The sequence below is a fragment of the Microcebus murinus genome, chromosome 10 (assembly GCF_040939455.1).
Source record: "Microcebus murinus isolate Inina chromosome 10, M.murinus_Inina_mat1.0, whole genome shotgun sequence".
Lineage (NCBI taxonomy): Eukaryota > Metazoa > Chordata > Mammalia > Primates > Cheirogaleidae > Microcebus > Microcebus murinus.
In genome coordinates this window covers 50,597,086-50,616,867 of record NC_134113.1, presented here as the reverse complement: position 1 = coordinate 50,616,867, position 19,782 = coordinate 50,597,086, and the positions used below count along the sequence as shown (strand labels likewise).

Genomic DNA, 19,782 nt, shown 5'->3' with positions numbered 1-19,782 from the left:
AACTCTTTGTTAACACTGTTGAATATGATGTTAGCCATAGGTTTGTCATATATGACCTTTATTGTGTTCAGACACATTCCCTTCTATACCTAATTTGTTGAGAGTTCTTATCATTATAGGATGTTGAATTTTCTCAAATGCTTTTTCTGCATTTATTGAGATAATTGTATGGGTTTTGTTTTTCTTGCTGTATCACATTTATAAATTCGTGTATGTCAAACCATCCTTGCATCCTTAGGATAAATTCTACTTGATCATGATGGGTGATAATTTTAATATGCTGTTGAGTTTGGTTTTCTAGCATTATGCTGAGGATTATTGCATCTCTGTTCATCAGGAATATTGGTCTGTAATTTTCTTTTTAAAAGAGTGTTCTTGTCTGGCTTTGGTATCATGGTTGTGCTTGCCTTATAAAATGAATTTGAAAGTATTCCCTCTTCTTTAATTTTAAGAAAGAGTTTGAGAAGGATTAGTATTAGTTCTTTAAATAGTAGAATTCTGCAGTGAAGACCCTGTCAAGTCTTGGGCTTTTCATTCATGGGAGACTTTTAGCTGTAGATTCAATTTTCTTATTTGTTATTTGTTCAGATTTTCTATTTCTTCATGATTCAGTCTTGGTAGGTTGTATGTGTCTAGGAATAAATGTATTTATTCTAGTTTATCCGATTTGTTGGCATAACATCATTTGTAAGAAGTCTCTTAAGATCTTTTGTATTTCTGTGACATCAGTTGTACTGTCTCCTCATTCATTTGTGATTTCATTCATTCAAGTCTTCTCTCTTTTTTTCTTAGTTAATGTGTCTAAGGTTACATCAATTTTATCTTTATTAAAAAAAACAAGTTTCAATTTATTTTATTTTTCTATTATTTTTCTGGTCTCTATTTCATTTATTTCTCTTCTGATCATTATCATTTCATGTCTTCTACTAACTTAAGGCTTATTTTGTTCTTTTTCTAGTTCCTTGAGATGTAACATTAGGTTATTTGTTTGAGATATTCTTTTTTGATGTAGGTATGTTTTGCTGTAAACTTACCTCTTAGAACTGCTGCATCCTATGAGTTTTGGTATATTGTGTGTCCATTTTTGTTTGTCTCAAGATATTTTAAAATTTCACTTTTAATTTATTCTTTGACCAAGTGGTTGTTCATCATCATGTTTTTTAATTTTTGTGTGTTGTGAATTTCCTGAAATTTATGTTGTTACTAATTTCTAGTTTCACACCTATCTTAGTCTCTTCTAGCTGCTGTAATAAAATAATTTAGACTGTATAATTTATGAATAATAGAAATTTATGTCTCACATTCTACAGGCTGGAAAGTCTAAAATCAAGGTGCCAGTATATTTGGTGTCTGGTGCAGCCCATTCCTCATGTACGGAACCTTTTATGTCCTCATATGGTGGAGGGAGGAACATTGTCTTCACATGGTAGAAGGGCAAAAAAGGTCTAGGGTGCTCAATTCAACCTCTTTTTTAAGAGCATTAATCTCATTCATGAGGGTGGAGTGCTCGTAACTTTCCAAAAGGCCCCACATCTTAAAATACTATCATATTACATGTTAGGTTCTGACATAGGAGTTTTGGAGAGATATGTACATTTAAACCATAGCCGTACCATTGTGGTTAGAAAAGATTCTTGATATGCTTTAAATATTTTTAAATTTGTTAAGACTTGTTTTGTGGACTAATATATGATATATACTAAAGAGTGTTCCATGTGTGCTTAAGAAGAATGTGTATTTTGCTGTTGTTGGATAGAATGTTCTTTAGATGTCTGTTAGGCCCATTCGGTCTAAAGTGTAGTTTAAGCTAATGTTTCCTTATTGATTTTTCTGCCTGGATGATCTATCCATTGACACTGCCACATTGCCAAAAGTTCCCTACTATTATTATATCTCAGTCTATCTCTTCCTTCAGGTCTGTTATTATTTGCTTTATTTTATATATTTAGGTGCTCTGATGTACGTGTATTTATATTTACAATCATTATATCCTATTGATGAATTTACCCCTTTATCATTATATAATGACCTTCTTTGTATCTTTTAAAGTTTTTGTTTTGAAATCTATTTTAGATGATAGAAGTATAGCTCCTCCTCCTCTCTCTCTCTTTTTAATTTTCATGGAATATCTTTTTCTATCCCTTCACTTTTAGTCTTAATGTGCCCTTAAAGTGAAGTGAATCTCTTGTAGATAGCATATAGTTCATTTTTGTTTTCTGTCTTTATCAATTGAGCCACTCTATGTCTTTTGGTCTTTTGATTAGAGGATTAATCCACTTACATTCAAGGTAATTATTGATTGGTAAGAACTTATTGCTGCCATTTTGTTAATTGTTTTCTGGATGTTTTGTAGATCTTCTGTTCTTTCATTTCTTGCAGTCTTCCTTTGTGATTAGGTGATTTTCTCTGGTAGTATGCTTTGCTTTCTTCAAAAAAAATTTTTTTATGTACCTATTACAGAGTTTTGCTTTGTGGTTACTACAAAGATTGCATAAAATATCTTATTCTTATAATAGGCTATTTTAAGGTGATAACAACTTTGATAACATAAAAAACTTCTACACTTTTACTTCACCTCCCTCCCCATATTTTATGTTTTTGATGGATAGTTTGCATCTTTTTATATTGTATATCCGTTAAGAAATTATTTTAGCTTTTATTATTTTTAATAATTTTGTCTTTTAACTGTCATACAAAGATATAGGTGATTTACACACCACCATTGCAGTTTGATTATAATATAGTGTAGTCTTGTTTGTATTGAATCTGATTGGAGATCTTTGAACTTTCTGCACCTGGGTATTTATATCTTTTCTGAAATTTAGAATGTTTTTGCTATTATTCCTTTAAATAAGCTTTTACTCTTTTGTCTTTCTTCTTCTTCTTAAGCTCCTGTATTTTGAATATTTGATTTTCTCACACTGTCCCATAAGCTTTCTTTATTTCTTTTTATTCTTTTTTCTTTTCTGATTGTATATCTTTAAATAATCTGCCTTTAAGTTTACAGAATTTTTCTTCGGATTGATCAATTCTGTTGTTGATGCTCTCTATCGCATTTTTCAATTTATTCAATCTTTTATTTCTTAGCTCTAGAATTTCTGTTCATGTTTTTTATAATTTTAATATCTCCATTAAATTTTTAATTTGGTTTTTATTGGTTTTCTGGTTTTTTGAATTGTTTCTATGTATTTTATTGAAGCTTGCTGAACTTCCTTAAAACAATTATTTTGAATGCTTAGTCAGTTCATAGGTGTTCATTTCTTTGGGGTCAGCTACTAGGAGATTATTGTGCTCTTTTAGTGGTGTTTTAGTTGGCTTTTCATGTTTCTTATTGCCTTATGTTGATGTCTGTGCATTTGAGTAAGTAGAGACTTCTTACAGCCTTTGCAGACTGGCTTGGTCTGTGAAAGCTCTTCGTCAGTCAGCCAGTCCATAGATTCTGGGAAGGGCATCTCATATGGTTTATGAAGCAGCTTGTTGTTGGAGTTCTTGGGCAGGATGTCCTCATGCCTGGGTCAGCAGGTTGGCAGGTCTGGATCCACTGGGATGAATCTATTGATTGGGTCTTTGAGGCCAGCTAGGAGACTTAATTTATTGGGGCTGGCTTAGTGATGGTGTGGGCCTGGAACCTCTATCTATAGAGGCCACTCTAAAGGAATAAGCCTAAATTTTGGGGCTATTATGGCTATGCAAGTGCTGGGGATGTTTCCGAGCCAAGGCTGCTGTAGCTGGCTTGTTTCTGGGGTGAGTCTGGAGCCTGAGTCTGTGGGCATCAGCCTGACATTGGGACAAGTTCAGAGCCTGAAGCCACTGGTGTTGGCCGAGCAATGGGGTCACCTGAAGACCTAGTCTGCTTGGCATACCTGGGGCCTGAGACTGCAAGATGTGATTTGGCACCAGGGCAGGTTTAGGATCTCAGTCTGTGGGTACCATCCTGGAATTTGAGTCCATGGCTTGTCCAGAGCTGGATTTTACTGAAGTAGGCCTGTTTTGGGGGTCTGGGACAAAGCTCAGTGCTCACTTTCCTTTCCATCCCCCTAGTGGACTGTATCTCTTTCCACATTATGATACCTGGTAATGGAGGAAGGGTAACATAGATAATGTAAAACTGTCCTTCCTGCTCTCTGCAACATGTCTTTTCTTATTTCTATGCTACACCTAGGTGCTGTGCTCTATCATCTGTTTTCCTTAGCTCTTGTGATGGTATTTTCATGTGTGGATAGTTGTTCAAATTCATGTTTCTGTAGGGGGATGAGAGCTGGTAAGTCCCATATATATTAACCATCTTTCTAACAGTGGATCTTAGGACTTTTGAATTGATCAGATTCAGATGAATTTTTTAAATTTTTAATTGATACTCTAATGGGTTGAGATTTGGGGGAACTTTTGGGTGGAGTGAATGTATTTGCATGTAGAGTAGATATGAATCTTTGGGGGTTGGGGAAAGACTGTAGTAGGCTGATTTATGGTCCTTCAACTGTCCACATACTAATTCCAGAACTGGTTAATATGTTATATTACATGGCAAAGGAGGATTAAGTTTGCACATGAAATTAAGGTTGCTAATAAACTGACTTCAAAATAAGATTAGCCTAAATTATCTGGTGGGCCCCATGTGATCATAGGGTCTTTTACATGTGGAAGAGGGAGGTATTTGAGTAGGTGTCAGTATGATACAGTTGCTGGCTGTGAAGTTGGAAGGTGGCCATGAGCTGAGGAATAGGGAGAGCCTCCAGAAGTTGTAAAATGCAAGAAAACAGGATTTTCCTTAGAGCCTCCAAAAGGAACATAGCCCTATTGGTACCTTGATTTTAGCTTAGTGAGACCCATTTTGAACTTCTGACTTGCAGAACCATGAGACAATAAATTTGTCTTGATTTAGGCCCTAAGTTTGTGGTGATTTGTTTCAGCAGAAAGAGATAATTAATGTACATCTTGAACATTAGCATTTAATTATTTTATAACTGAATTAAACTTTCTTCTGACCCCTCTTCCAACTGTGCATCAGAGTGTGTTTTTGGAGTAGTTGGAAACTTGGTCTTGACAGATAAATTATCTTAGTCATTTGGGGCTTAAAATACAGTTTTGTTTTTTTTTTTTGCATGTAACTCAGTACTGTCAGTCTTCATAGTAAATGCTGAGTCTTTAAGAGAGATTCTCCCCATCATTTAACTATGAGCTAATTCTGAGAACAGACAGAGTAGAATCAAGTGTCAGAGTTTTTAGTTGTATTCTTTTTTGAAAGGGCACCCTTCCTCCCACAAAAGCTTAATTCAGACGAGGAGGGGAAATAATTAGAAAGCATGAAAAGTGTGGAGATAGAAGGGGTAGCACTTAGCAAGCTGTTTGGGATCCAGCGAGTGCTATAATTATTGACAAGGTCAAGCATAACTAGAAGTCTTCTCTGAAAGTGCCAGGGAACTGTAAGGAACATCAATTAAGTTTGATTTGGGAGGAGGTGAACCAATCTTGACAGGCTCTGGCAAGTAGATGACTTCTAATGTCATAGCTGCAGTACATCCTGAGCAGCAGATGAAGTGAAGGCTTTATATCTTTCTTTGGTTTTATTCCACTTCTCATTGGGTCATCTTCTTCATGCTGATTCTAGACCTCATACTTGTAGACATCTGTCCTTTCTCCCAATTCTTGTTGTTATCTGTTCATAGTTCAATAATATGCTAAGGTGCTAACTGATAACTTAGGCATTAGACATTGAGACCTTATGGTATGACATATCCCCAGTTGATTTTATTTCAATTCAATTTAATAAATATTTATTATGCTGCTTCTGTTTTAATGATGAAGATCACAATATAATAGACAAAAGAAAATGTCTACATAAATTATTTCAGGAGATAAAATAGGAACCAAAATGTTATTGTACATAGTGAAAAAGAAAATTTGAGACCTTATCTTGAAGAATGACTAGAAACTATGAAAATAGTTGTGTCCTATCTATATATGTGTAGATAGTGTCCTGTCTATATATGACAAAATGTAGGTAATCATTTAACCATGATGAGCTAATTCTAAGAAGAAATCAAGTAAAATCAAGTATTAAGATTTTTTTGTTTGTTTTTGCAAAAATATCTGAGGACTTTGTCGTAATTTTTGAATGTGAAATGGTTCTATTTTGAAATACTTATCATTCTGGTCAAATTTTTATTTTTAATTTTTAAATTTATCTACTTATGTCAGATTATCATAAATTAGTGCCTTTGTCATTTGAACACTTCTCTTACACTGCTTTTATCTTGATATGTTTCATCTTTTGCTAGATTTCAGTTTCTAATTGACATTGAAGGATAGGTAAAAACATTTTTTACCTATAGTCTTAGGTAAAAACATTTTTCTAAGCAAACAATTTATTATTGGATATTTTTGTTATGGTGACTTTTGGTTCCCTATACAAACTCATATTTGTAGAGACTTAGATATTGAATCCTGTAATTAAAAAGGACTATGGAAGTAGGTGGTTTGATTTAAAGTTTTTTGATGAGCCCTATTGTGATCACATAGTAAAATTTCAAATTGTCTTCTATCCCAAAAGTATTCTTGATGCCCTTTATTCTGAGCTGTTAGTTTCCTTAACATTTATCATCTAACATATTATATAATTCATCTTTTTTATCATTTGAATTGTTTATTGTCTGTCTTTCCTGCTAGAAAGTAAGCTGCATGAGGGCAGTGATTTTGAATGGCTTATTTACTGATAAGTATATTTAGTATATGTTCTTACTAAATGTCTAGCATATAGAAAGAACTCTGTAAATATTTGTCAAATGAATATGCTCGTCTTTCTGACTAGAGTGTGATCTCCTTGGGGCTTGGGAACCTACCTTGTTCTTTCTGTTTGCCTCTTAGCCTACCATGTTCACACACATAATGTGCTTAGTAAACTATTGGTGAGTGAATACTTGTGGCGTTGATTGAACCCATTTATTCTGGCAAATCTGACTTTTTTTTTTTTGGTGACATTATTATGTTTTATACTTATGTAACTTTAAAGAAGGCTGAAGAGCACTTCTTTTAAATCAAACCACCTACTTTCTTCTCTAGTCATAAAGACAGGTAAGAGGGTTGAGAGGCATGGGAAACAGGTAATTCTGCTCAACTTAGTGCTCTGAATTATTCTGGGAGGGCTCCTCTTCAGCCCACGATGAAGTGTGCCATGGAGGAAGTAACAGCATTTTGAAGAACTAGAACATCCTGAATGCTTCTTGACAATGAGAGTTAAAATTTTTAGTTTGAAGTGTTGTGAATTCAAAGTTTAGCAGAGACACTCATATTCATATGACAATCCTGAGAAACATTTCAAAGGCAGATAAGGATTAATTTGGATTATTTATGCTATGGTACTTCTCCATTATTGTGAATAAGCCAAACAAGCTGGAGTGCATCTGGAGGACAGCAACCAGGGAGTTGAAAGGTTTGGAAACCATGCCAGCTGAGGAATGTTTGAAAGAACTTGGAATTTTTAGCCTGTAGAATAAAAGACAGTGGCAATGTGACAATTTTTTTTAGATGTTGGAAGGATAGTCATAGATAAGAGGACTTGGATTGATTTTGTGTTGTTCTAGAGTAGTCATTTAGTCATTCCCAAATGTCAGCTTGATGATCAGTAGTTTATTGACGGCCTTGTTAAAAAGACTCCCTGGCCTTCCTAAACTTACTGAATCCAGATCTCTGGGGATGAATCTCAGGAATCTATATTTTTAAAAAGTTTTATGTGATTATGATGTTCAGCCAAGTTTGTGAACCATTGTCTCAAACTGAGCTAATACAGTAGCCACTAACCACAGGCAGCTATTTAATACCTTAAATGTACCTAGTACAAATTGAGGTAAGTATAAAAAAATGCATACTGGATCCTTAAGAATTAGTGTAAAAAATAATATAAAAATATCAGTAATATTTTTATATTGATTGTATGTTGAAATAATATTTTGGATATAGTGGGTCAAATAAAATACATTATTAAAATTAAAACCATTTGTTCCTTTTTTCTTTTTTTTTGTCTTTGTTTTTTCTTAATCTACTGGCAGCTCCAATGATACTTTTTAAATGTGACAACTAGAAATTTAAAATTATTATGTGACTCACTTTAATAGCTCTCATACTTCTATTGAATAGCACTGGGGTGGAGGGCAAAACGAGGGTCTATAAAGAAAGTTGGGCCGGGCGCGGTGGCTCACGCCTGTAATCCTAGCTCTTGGGAGGCCGAGGCGGGCGGATTGCTCAAGGTCAGGAGTTCAAAACCAGCCTGAGCAAGAGCGAGACCCCGTCTCTACTAAAAATAGAAAGAAATTAATTGGCCAACTGATATATATATATAAAAAAAATTAGCCAGGCATGGTGGCTCATGCCTGTAGTCCCAGCTACTCGGGAGGCTGAGGCAGAAGGATTGCTCGAGCCCAGGAGTTTGAGGTTGCTGTGAGCTAGGCTGACGCCACGGCACTCACTCTAGCCTGGACAACAAAGCGAGACTCTGTCTCAAAAAAAAAAAAAAAAAAAAAGAAAGTTGGAAAGAGACAATTTAAGAAAAATACTTTCAATAAAGTCCCAAAATTAAATGGCTTGTTTTAAGGATATCTGTCCTTTTGTCCATCTACCCATGTTTGTCCACTCATCCATCCAATAAACATGTTTCTAATGATAAAGAAGAAATTATAATAGATGCCTGTATGTCAGGAAAATTGTTTCAATGGGGTGTGGATGGAAGTCAGATTAAATGATTTCTAAAACTCACTTGAGTTCTAACTGAAAGTAAATTATTTTCTCTTTCCTTTTAATTAATTTTTCTTTTTTTGTAACCTCTGATGTACAGAACATATTCTTCTTGATCTATCTGACAGTCCTGAACACTCTCTTCAAACAGTTGTTTTTTAAAAAGCATCTTGGATTGTTATAATACTTTGAAGTTTCCCACTGAGAGATACCCTGTCCTTTACTACTTTGCTATGCATTGTATATGTGTTCTATAAATATTTATTCTTAATGGTAGCAATCCACTTTATTTCTTCCATACACTGGTGTTTTAGTGTTTAATCTATTTTGCTTGTCTCTTCAAATTGAGAATCCCCTGGGCAAGCACTGTGTCTAATTCTATGTTTGTGTAGCCTAACACATTGTACTGATGGACCATTAAATGTCCCAGAAAAAGTGCCAAATAGATTAAGTATTTCAGAGCGGAACATAACCCATATATTTAGAACTTATTTAAATTTCTAGTGGTAATTTGTAGCTGAATATCCTCACTATGAATTGTGTTTGTTGACTATACTTGTAACTGAGTAGAGTTCTTCCTAGAAACTGACAGATTATTGAAAAGAAAATAAAAAAGAAATATAAAAATGTTTGCTCTAGACTACCAATGAGATGCAGTGTTCCTAGTAACTGAATATTGAACCTGGCTATTTTCTGAGAGCCTGTTGACTTTGTTTGGAGGAAGACATGTCCTTCACTGATGTATTCTTCCTGCATTTCATCAAACTGCTAATTATGCTATAAATATAGATTTGTTTAAGGTATATAAGTACTCCAGAGAGGTAACTTATTTTATGATACTATCATTCATATGTTTGTTCTTCCTTCTGAGACTACTTTTCAAAACTTCTGTTGTAATATAAGTATTAGTGTTATTACTTTTGTTAATAATTTTGATCCCCTAATGTTGAGAATGAATTTATATAGTATACCTAATAGATAATTTAATTCAAGCAACTTAGAAAAGCACAGTGAGTCTAGGCTTTATGTTCTTGACTTTCAGATGAAAACAGAGGAATTTTTCACTCTGGAAGAAGGAGCATCATACCCTAAATAAAGGGGAGAAATGCTTTAGAATGTCTCAAAGGAGGGATTGTGGAGTCCAAATTTGAGTCCAAAGGATTCAGATTTGGGCATGCCTGGGGTTTTAATACATTAAATGTTTCACAATTATTCCAAAAGAGAATTTATAGAAATGACTTTACCAAATGCCTTAAACTTAAAATTCAAGTGGTCAGAGATTGGACTTTTAACATTCCTAACACAAATATACATTGCCCCTACTAAATTCTTCCTGAAGTTCGTCATTAATTTCAATGATAAATGGTAATCTTGAAGATATAGGGCACTGTTTTAAGTTATACTTTTCATAAGACTATTACATTATTGGTTAAAATTAAGAATTATTTGAAGTTGAAATGAAGAGGATGTAAGAATTTGATTTGGAATATGAGGTTAGAGCATGGGAATTCATAAGAAAGGAGGCCTGTAAAAGGGAAAGAAGAGAATACAAAATAGATGTGTATTTATTGCCACTTACCTTGAAGACACTAAGCCTCTGATGTAGAGGTCTATTTTTTAAAAGTTGCTGCAAAAATTTCATTATGCTTATCATAGGTGCCTCTCCACAACAAAGCATCTCATAGTACATTTTCATTTCTTTGCTGCTGTGGGTTCAATTTTTAATAATTGGGTTGCATTTCCACTGAAAATAGTATAATTTAAATTGTTCTTTGATAACATACTTTCAAATTAGAACACGTTTCAAAGACTAATGGAAAAAAACGAGCGTTCACTCTGTGAATCATTGACCAGGCAGGAAACTGTTGTGTGGGGGAACCCACCTATTTAATGGATGATTACTTTTTGTTATTTTGGTCAGCAAGTTAGTAAAGTCAGAGGGTGAAGTTGGGAACATGCCAGTTAGGTTTTGGAAACTTGCAGGCTCAGTCTTATTTCTAAAACTTTCTGGGACTGATGTTAATTACACAGGCATGAGACAAGCAAAAGAAAGGTTTTAGGTAAACACTATCTTAGTGGCCTCATGAAGAAGCTAGAGGGAATGTTTAAACAGTACCCTTCTGTGTGTGAGAAAGCTTTTCTCTCATGGCAAAAACAAAGTATAGTGCAGATGGAGAAGTGTACCTCATTTTAGATTTTCTGAAGTTATATAACCATGCAACAAATATGTGCTCCTGGAAAATATTGGAGGAAGGGATTCATTTTCCTTTGCCACACTGTCTTAATAAAAGAACTAGGTAAGGAAAATGTAATGTGTTAACTTTTTTTTTCAACAGTGTATATTGAGATATGTATTTCTATAGAGTTACATTTTTCAGATAATTAAATTGAAATATAGAATTTCAGGCTCTTCATTCAAGGAAAAGGAGTAAATCAAAGGCTCTGTTGATATTTACAGTGAATACATTTATATTGTAGTGGACTAAATGGGGAGGACTCATTCAATATAAATCTATAAAAATATGAGACAGGACAATGGGAAGTGTGAAATAAATGTTACTTCTAAGTTCTTTCACAGAGACACTTGTTTTTAATTAGAGAGGATTGAATGAAATGTTCTTAGAAACAGAACATCAAATGTTTTGAAGGGCAAAATCTGTCCTTGTGGCATTGTAGGTATTGAGGAAGAACAAAACATGGTGTAAGACTCCACAAAACAGATTCAACTTTCATGTGATGCATGAAAAGATCTGTGCACTGTTCGCTCTGGAACTGGGTCTCACTGGTGCAGATTGCTGCCAACATTGGAAACTGAAATAGGCCATTTTGCACATGGTGTATCATCCCTCTGTAGGGGGAATGGGATTTATAAATATTACACGGCCACTATTCCCTCCTCCAGACAGACCCGTTAAGCATTTATTTTTGCATTATGATTTTGAAAGCACTCCCTTGTTTGGAGCTACAGTTTAATTCTATCTATAGCTATACCTGTAAATAAACAAATTACTGGTAAAAAGTGAAAATGACAGCAAAGTCATAAGCAGGATGTCCAAAAAGAGTGAAACAATACTTGACTTTATCTGTGTCATCCTGTTTAACACATGTGCTAATTGTGTTTGATTCTCTATTTACTTTTTTATGTGTGCATATCTTGTTATTGACATGCAATCGTAAACAAAAAATCTAAATTTGGGCTTGTGTGAGGTTTTAGTACATTTAATGTGTCACCATTATTCCGAAAGAAAATGCATAGAAATGACTGTGCCAAATTCTTTACCAAATTCTCTGTGATGTTTAACTGTAAATATTTATTTGTGGGTGTGAATTTATTATTCATCTTGATTTATGGTAGAGGGGTAGTGGTGAATGGGTGAGTTTGGAAGACTAACCCTATCAGATAGTGCTACTATTTCCAGCACATAGTATGCTGACCAGAGAGAGTCAAGTATTTCTGTTATAAGCAATAACTCTTTTTTTTTTTTTTTTTTTGAGACAGAGTCTCCCTTTGTTGTCCAGGCTAGAGTGAGTGCCATGGCGTCAGGCTAGCTCACAGCAACCTCAAACTCCTGGGCTCGAGCGATCCTTCTGCCTCAGCCTCCCGAGTAGCTGGGACTACAGGCATGCGCCACCATGCCCGGCTAATTTTTTATATACATATCAGTTGGCCAATTAATTTCTTTCTATTTATAGTAGAGACGGGGTCTCGCTCTTGCTCAGGCTGGTTTTGAACTCCTGACCTCGAGCAATCCGCCCGCCTCGGCCTCCCAGAGAGCTAGGATTACAGGCGTGAGCCACCACGCCCGGCCATATAAGCAATAACTGTTTAGGGTTCTTTCATTGATTCTTTCAGCAAAAAATGAAGTGTTAAATTACTGGATTAATACAAAATATATAGCATTTTAGCTTAATTTCATCAACAGTTATATAAATATCTGTGTATAACATAGATATTTTAAGTATCTGTATGTAAGTTAATCTTAGACTTCTACATCCTCCTAATTAACACCAAGAGCCAAATCATATTTGTCTGTTTCTTCTAATTCCTTCATCTGGACCCACCACTCTCTTTCTAAATTGCATGTTATGCTTCCCAATATCTTTGGCCGTTCTCTTTAATGTGGACATCTACATTATCATTGTCTTTGCCAAAGGTTTATGGAGTCCCTGTTGGAGTAGGCTCCATTTAATGGTATTGCCTATCATTTCAATTTACACATTTTTTTGCTGTTTTGCCTGTATTTCAATTTGGAAAATTTTGCAATGACTCTGAGGTATTTTGTTTCATGAATTTACTTTATTCTATGAGTCCTACTTAATTATTTTAATATATGCTTCTGATGTTAACTTTTATAGAATAAAGCATTCCTATTTTGTATTGATGCCATCTTTGATAAATGAAGGTTCAACTCTAATTGAATGTAATCCTCAAAAATGAAATTATAACAATCTTTAAATAATGACTAATAAACCATTAATATATTATGGTTTTGAGCAAATCAAAATATTTTTGAAATGGCTCTCCTGATACCCTTAAAAGAAAATTACCAGTAATTGTATGGAATAGACATTCTTGTAACTCCATCTTTAATACTATCCCATTTACACAGAGACTTTCTTTCTATTTAATTCATTTTTATATTGCTGGAATTATTTATAAATCTGCATTATTTTTGTAATCATTAAAAATAATGTAGACATCTTTTTCAGGACTACTAAGTAGATTTTCCTCAAAATTATCATTATCCCTATGAAACTATGCCCATTTACTTTTTATTTGTATCTATTTTCATTGAGGCATAATTAACATGAAATTAAATGAACAAATCTTGAATGCTTAGTTTAGATGAGTTTTGATAATTGTACCCAATCAGGTAACCACTACCCAAAACAGATATAGAACATTCCCATTCCCCTGGAATGTTGCCAGTACCTCTTTGCAGTTGGTTTTCCACCCCATTCCCCACAACTACTCTGTGGTTTCTCATGTGCTAGATTAGATATGCCTATATTTGGATTTTATACAAGTGGAATCAAGCAGTATATATTCCTTGTGTTTGGCTTTTTTTACTTAACATAATGTCTTGGCAATTTATCTATGTTGTGTCAGTAATGCATTCCTTTTTATTGCTGAGTATTATTTCATTGTATGAATATACCACAATTTGATAATCCATTTTTCTACTGATAAACATTTGAGTTGTTTCTGGTTTTTATCTATCATGAGTAAGGCTGCCTTAAATATTCTCTACAAGTATCTTTTGGACATATGCTTTTATTTCTCTTATGTAAATAGGCAGGAAAGGAATTGCTGGGTAAATGTATATTTAATGTTTTAAGAAACTGCCAAACAGTTCTCCAAAGTTGGTCATACCATTTGATACAATTCTGCGCTCATACAGAAATTTATGAGAATTCCCAGTGTTCCATATCCTCATGGAATTTGTTTTTGTAGTTTTTTTCATTCTTCCCTTTTAGTGGGCATGAAGGGGTATCTCATTTTGGATTTAATTTTCATTTCTCTGATATCTCATGATATGTTCACTGATCATCATATATTTTCTTTCTGTGAAATGTCTGTTCAGTTGTTCTGAATATGGGATTTTCTTCTTTTTGTTGGCTTGTAGAATTTGTTTGTATATTATGGATATAAGACATTTGTCAGATACTTGTTTTGTGAATATTTTCTCCCAGTTTGTGGCTTGTCTATTTATTTTCTTTGTGGATTCCTTTTGATGAGCAGGGATATTTAATTTTGATAGAGTCCAGTGTATCATTTTTTTCTTTCATGGTTTGTCTATTTTGTGTTGCATCCAAGAAATCTTATACCCATCTAATTTTAAAAACCTTTTTAAATTTGTGAGTTCCTATTTCCCAACATGTGAATTTGCAGAAAGAAACAGACCTAATTAATCTTAAAATTTTAAAGCAACCTGTCACAACATGATTGCTTACATGGGCCAGGCAAGTAACATAAATGAATTCAGTGAACCAGATATGAGATTATGAGCAGTAATGTGTTCAGTGGCCAAGTGGGAAGTACAGGCTTCACTTAGTGCTATACAAATTCAAATTGGCATGTCTAGAAATGAGTGAGCCAGTGTGGGATTGCTGGCTTGTGACCCCTGCCTTAAAGAATTGTTTAAATATTAATATATTCTTAAAAACATGTTTTTTTGTTTGGTAACCACTTCTTATAGCACAAGCTATTTTTAGATGGGAAGTAGTGATCAGTTGACTGATTAAAAGGCCTAGTTTTGGCCGGGCGTGGTGGCTCATGCCTGTAATCCTAGAACTCTGGGAGGCCGAGACAGGTGGATTGCTCAAGGTCAGGAGTTGGAAACCAGCCTGAGCAAGAGCGAGACCCCATCTTTACTATAAATAGAAAGAAATTAATTGGCCAACAAATATATATAGAAAAAATTAGCCGGGCATGGTGGCGCATGCCTGTAGTCCCAGCTACTCGGGAGGCTGAGGCAGTAGGATCGCTTGAGCCCAGGAGTTTGAGGTTGCCGTCAGCTAGGCTGACACCATGGCACTCACTCTAGCCTGGACAACAAAGCGAGACTCTGTCTCAAAAAAAAAAAAAGGCCCTGTTTCTCATATAGTCTGCCCCTTCTTTTTTTGTTCTAAAATGACAGTTCATAAGGAGAGAAATATGGCTTTTTGGTCACTTCATACCTAAAGGAAAGACTTGAGATCTTTGGCAGTATTCTCTGGCTCCTCTCTGGGTGGGATGGGGCTGGGAAGGAAGAGCATCATGTCCTGTCTCTCTGCTCTTCTCTGGGGTTCTGTCCCTTGTCCACCTGTTGCTATGTGTTCTGCTGGCACTTGTAGCTCAAGTCTATGGCTGTTGTCACCTGTGTACTGGTTTTTTGTTAGCTCAGTCAGAGCCTGGTGGTATCTCCTGGTTGACTGTCCTATCTTGGCTTCTGCTTGTGGCTATAGCTTTATGTGGTCTGGCTTCCTCCCATTTGAGCTCAGCCTGGGTTGCCAGCCCTCTGCATTGTTATTTGCAAAGACACCTCGTTGCTTCTCTGGTACCCCTTCTGGAAAAGTCCTCAACCAGACCTTGGGAAACGTAAATTAAGGATATCCCTTCTCCTTTACCCATTATACTCCTGATTTTCCTTGGCTATGCCCTCAGTTGATCAAGTGCAGTCCCCAAAGCCATCATCTTCCTGTGTTCGAACAGGGAGTGGACAAGAGTCTTTCTCTGTTTTCTTCAATTCCTTCACCTATTGAGTATAATTCCTTCTCTCCAGGCCAAAATCCCAAGAGAGGAAAATTTCTCCTCTTTGCTCCTCTTTTCCTTTTCTTCAAAACCCTTTCCAGTCTTGCATGGAGTAGGTTTTTTTTTTTTTTTTTTTTTTAAAATATATATTTTTATCTTCTTCTCTTTTGTGCTCCCTTGCTGTTATTGGTAGAAGTGGTGCAAGGCTTTCTTATTTGCATTTCTTCTACACTGAGCCAAAATCTTCCTTGTAGGCAGAAGGATGCTTAGGCTAGCTAAGGTGAATGCATTCAGAAAGGCACATTAATAATTTATAAAATACTGTTTCTGTTACACATAAGAAAATAGATGTAAGTCCACTGTTAACTCTGTTGTATTAGTTTCAGTGGAGTTACACAGTAGATAGTAATAAGATTTGATTGCAATACATAAGGAACATACCTTAGTTTAGAAGATAGGATTACTACAAGTAAAACAGATATAAGTAAGATGACAATCTAATATACTTCTTTAATGAGAATGAAGATTGAAATATTTCACTCTTAACCTATTGACATTTTTACTGCACTGGTGAGCTTGCCATGGGGTGAGTTACTGCTGGGCCAATGGTGATAATGGTGGTGGTGGTGACTGTACATGCTGAGTCCCTTCGGACTTGCTGTGGTCTTTTTCTGTCCTGATCTGTCAGCCCTGGAGGTATCATAAGCACAGAATGTTATATAATATTCTGGGTTCTTACATCAGGCATTGTATAGTATGGGAGAAAACTTTGCTTGGCAATAAGCAACTGCTCTAGCACTCCCACAAGATTCCGAGATTAAAAAGCCACTTTCAAAAGACCTGTGGCTGATATGGGCTTTAGAACATTATTGTTTATGAACTCTCAGAATGCCATAGTATGTAGATGGATTGTTTTTGAAAGTGACATAACTTAAAAAACCAAAGTAACATTTGTATGTGTCATACATAGAGAACTCAGATGGAAATTGAAATATCATTTGGACAACTTAAAAAATTATCAAGTAAAAATATATACAGTACTTGCATAACAAACCACAGATGCTACTGGCCTGGGAAAACAAGAAAAGATATGTTTTAGGATTTAGTTTGCATTGATCATCTTAATGGGTTCCATTGCTTACAATAAAATATCATAATGCTTTAGCATATTGCCTGAAAGGGAAAAGTATGGAAGAAAAATTAGAATTTTTTTTTCACCTGGAACCTGAAGTACTCTGCTACTGCAGCGACTTAAAATGTAATAGGTTGCAGAAACAACAATATTGACATGACAAATGATAATGGTTCCAGAGGAGCTGTGCTGATCAATATTGTTAGTGATCCATAAACAGAGGACTCTCTTAGAGGAGTTTGATATGATTAGACCACAGTGGCACCAAAGAAGCCATTCCCATCTGTGGAGTCAAGATTCTTCATAAAAACGGAATGTCCATGTTGATGCTGACACCATAGACTGGCAATGCTGGAATTTTTCCTTAATGTAAATGCATCATTAACTATGATGGCTCCAGAGGAACTTTTGTGGTCATTGGGGGTAAATAATCTCTAAATATATATTCACATAACGAATCACAGATGCTACAAGAGCACTTTCAGACATCTGGCCTATAAGTTGTCTCTTAAATGGCCTTAAACCATGTACACGGCCAAGTCAGTAACTTCAAGGGATCTACTCCAATCATTAGTCCATATGGTTATTAGTGCTCCTGTTGTAGATGTTCCAAGTCCATTTTCATTACATTAGCATTTTTATAAGTCCAGAATAAGCACTGCCTTAGCATGGAGTGCAGGCCATTTCCTAATCTGAAGTCTTGAATTTTGAAAGCCTTCAGGATTAAACCCTTGACACAAATGGAGACTGGGCAGTCAAAGAAAAAGTACACCTTGGCTCAGTGACTTTCCCTGCAAGTGGAGGCAAATTGAATGTTATTGCTTCAAGCTCTTTAGGGTAACTATCACTAGACATGAGAATAGATAATAAAAATGATTGACCTTCAGTTTTTGCCTTAGGGCTGTGTGTGTGTGTGCATGTATTTATGAAAAAATCTCTAGTTCGTAAAGTTCCAAATCTCAATCTTTAGCTTTGGGTCATTTCCTTTACTTCAGAATACTGAGTTTTCATTGAATGTAAAATGTAGGTTTTACTTTAGAACTGCCTTCCACCCCAGCTTTTCTCTAAATCAGAGCTGTCCAACATTATAGTGTGATGGAAATATCCAGTTCAGTATGGTGGCCACTAGCTTCATGTGGCTGTTGAGCACTTGAAATATGACTTATATGAATGAGGATCTGAATTTTAAAATTTTATTTAAATTTGATAGTGTAGCCTTGTGTGGATAGTGTGCTGATCTAATTACTATACACTGCACTGTGCATTATACTGTAATGTACTGAATAGCATGGTTCTAAATTTTGTCTGCCCATCCTGTCCCCTTTCATGTGCTTGATGAACTTTAAGTCAGGAATCACAATACTTGATTAGGAAAGGCTGTACTCAGTTAATGGGCGCTATCTTTTTTACATGTACACTCATTTATGATGGGGAAAGTCTTCTTGATAAGTACAATATAATAGGGAAGCTGGGTTTTTAGAATAACATTTGAAGCCTATACTATTTAATCATGACTTTCTTAAGTTGTAAGAGATCAAATGCTTTAAACTGGATTTTAAAATTGAGTGGACTTATCTTTGTGCTCATATTTTAAAATAGTTTTAAATTCTAATTTATTATTTTTTATTTCAAAATATTAAGGGAGTAAAAATGTTTTTGTTACATGGATACCTTTTAGAATGTTTAAGTTAGGGCTTTTAAAAGAGTGCCCATCACCTGAGTAGTGTCCATTGTACCTGATAGGTAAGTTTTTAATCCTCCCCCTTCTTGATTTCCAAGGACCTTTACATCTCTTTGTGCCCATGTGTGCCCATTGGTTAGTTCCCAGTTATTAGAGAGTATGTGTGGTGTTTGTTTTTCCATTCCTGAGATACTTCACTTAGGACAATGGTCTATAGTTCCATCCAAGTTGCTGCAACAGGCATATTTTATTACTGTTTATGGTTGAGTAGTACTCTGTTGTGTGTGTCACACACTACGTATTCTTAAGTGTTCTAATTTAGATACAGTGAAATGCACAGACACTAAGTACACAGCTCAAACCTGTATATGCCATATCTCTTCACTCCAAGTTTTCAGAGTTCTTTATCTATTCTGGTTACAAACTCCTGAAAGACATATATTTTCTCTTTTATGTACCTTGCTTATTTGTTTTCTTAATAAAGTCTTTTGACAAACAGAAGTTTTAGTTTCCTCGGGCTAGTAACAAATCACCACACAGTTAGTCATGTGAAGCAATAGAAACTTATTCTCTCACAGCTCCGAAGGCCAGAAGTATGAAATCAAGGTGTTAGCAATGCTCCCTGTGAAGAATCCTTTCTTGTCTTTTTCTAGTTTCTGGTGTTTTCTGGTAATCCTTGGCATGCCTTGGCTTACAACTGCATCATTCCAATTTCTGCTTCCTTCTTCACATGGCCTCCCTCCCTCTGTGTGTCTGTTTCTGTGTCTCTGGGTGTTCACATGAGACTTCTTATAAAAACACCAGTCGTTGGATTTAGGGCCAAGATCCATCTAGTCTAATCTCACCTTAATTAATCCCAAATAACATTATATTCTGAGTTTCCAGTGGACATGGATTTTTGAAGGCACACCATTCAATGCAGTGTACTTATTTATTTTCTTAATGAAGTCTTTTGATGAACAAAAGTCTTTCATTTTGATGAAATCCAATTTATCTATTTTTATTGAT

General features: G+C 35.2%; 1 protein-coding gene across 3 annotated transcripts in view; it reads left to right on the top strand.

Moving 5' to 3' along the window:
- Positions 1-19,782, top strand: part of NELL2 (neural EGFL like 2) — a 346,799-nt gene that overhangs the window by 10,430 nt on the left and 316,587 nt on the right. The gene's annotated exons all lie outside the window — the stretch shown is intronic.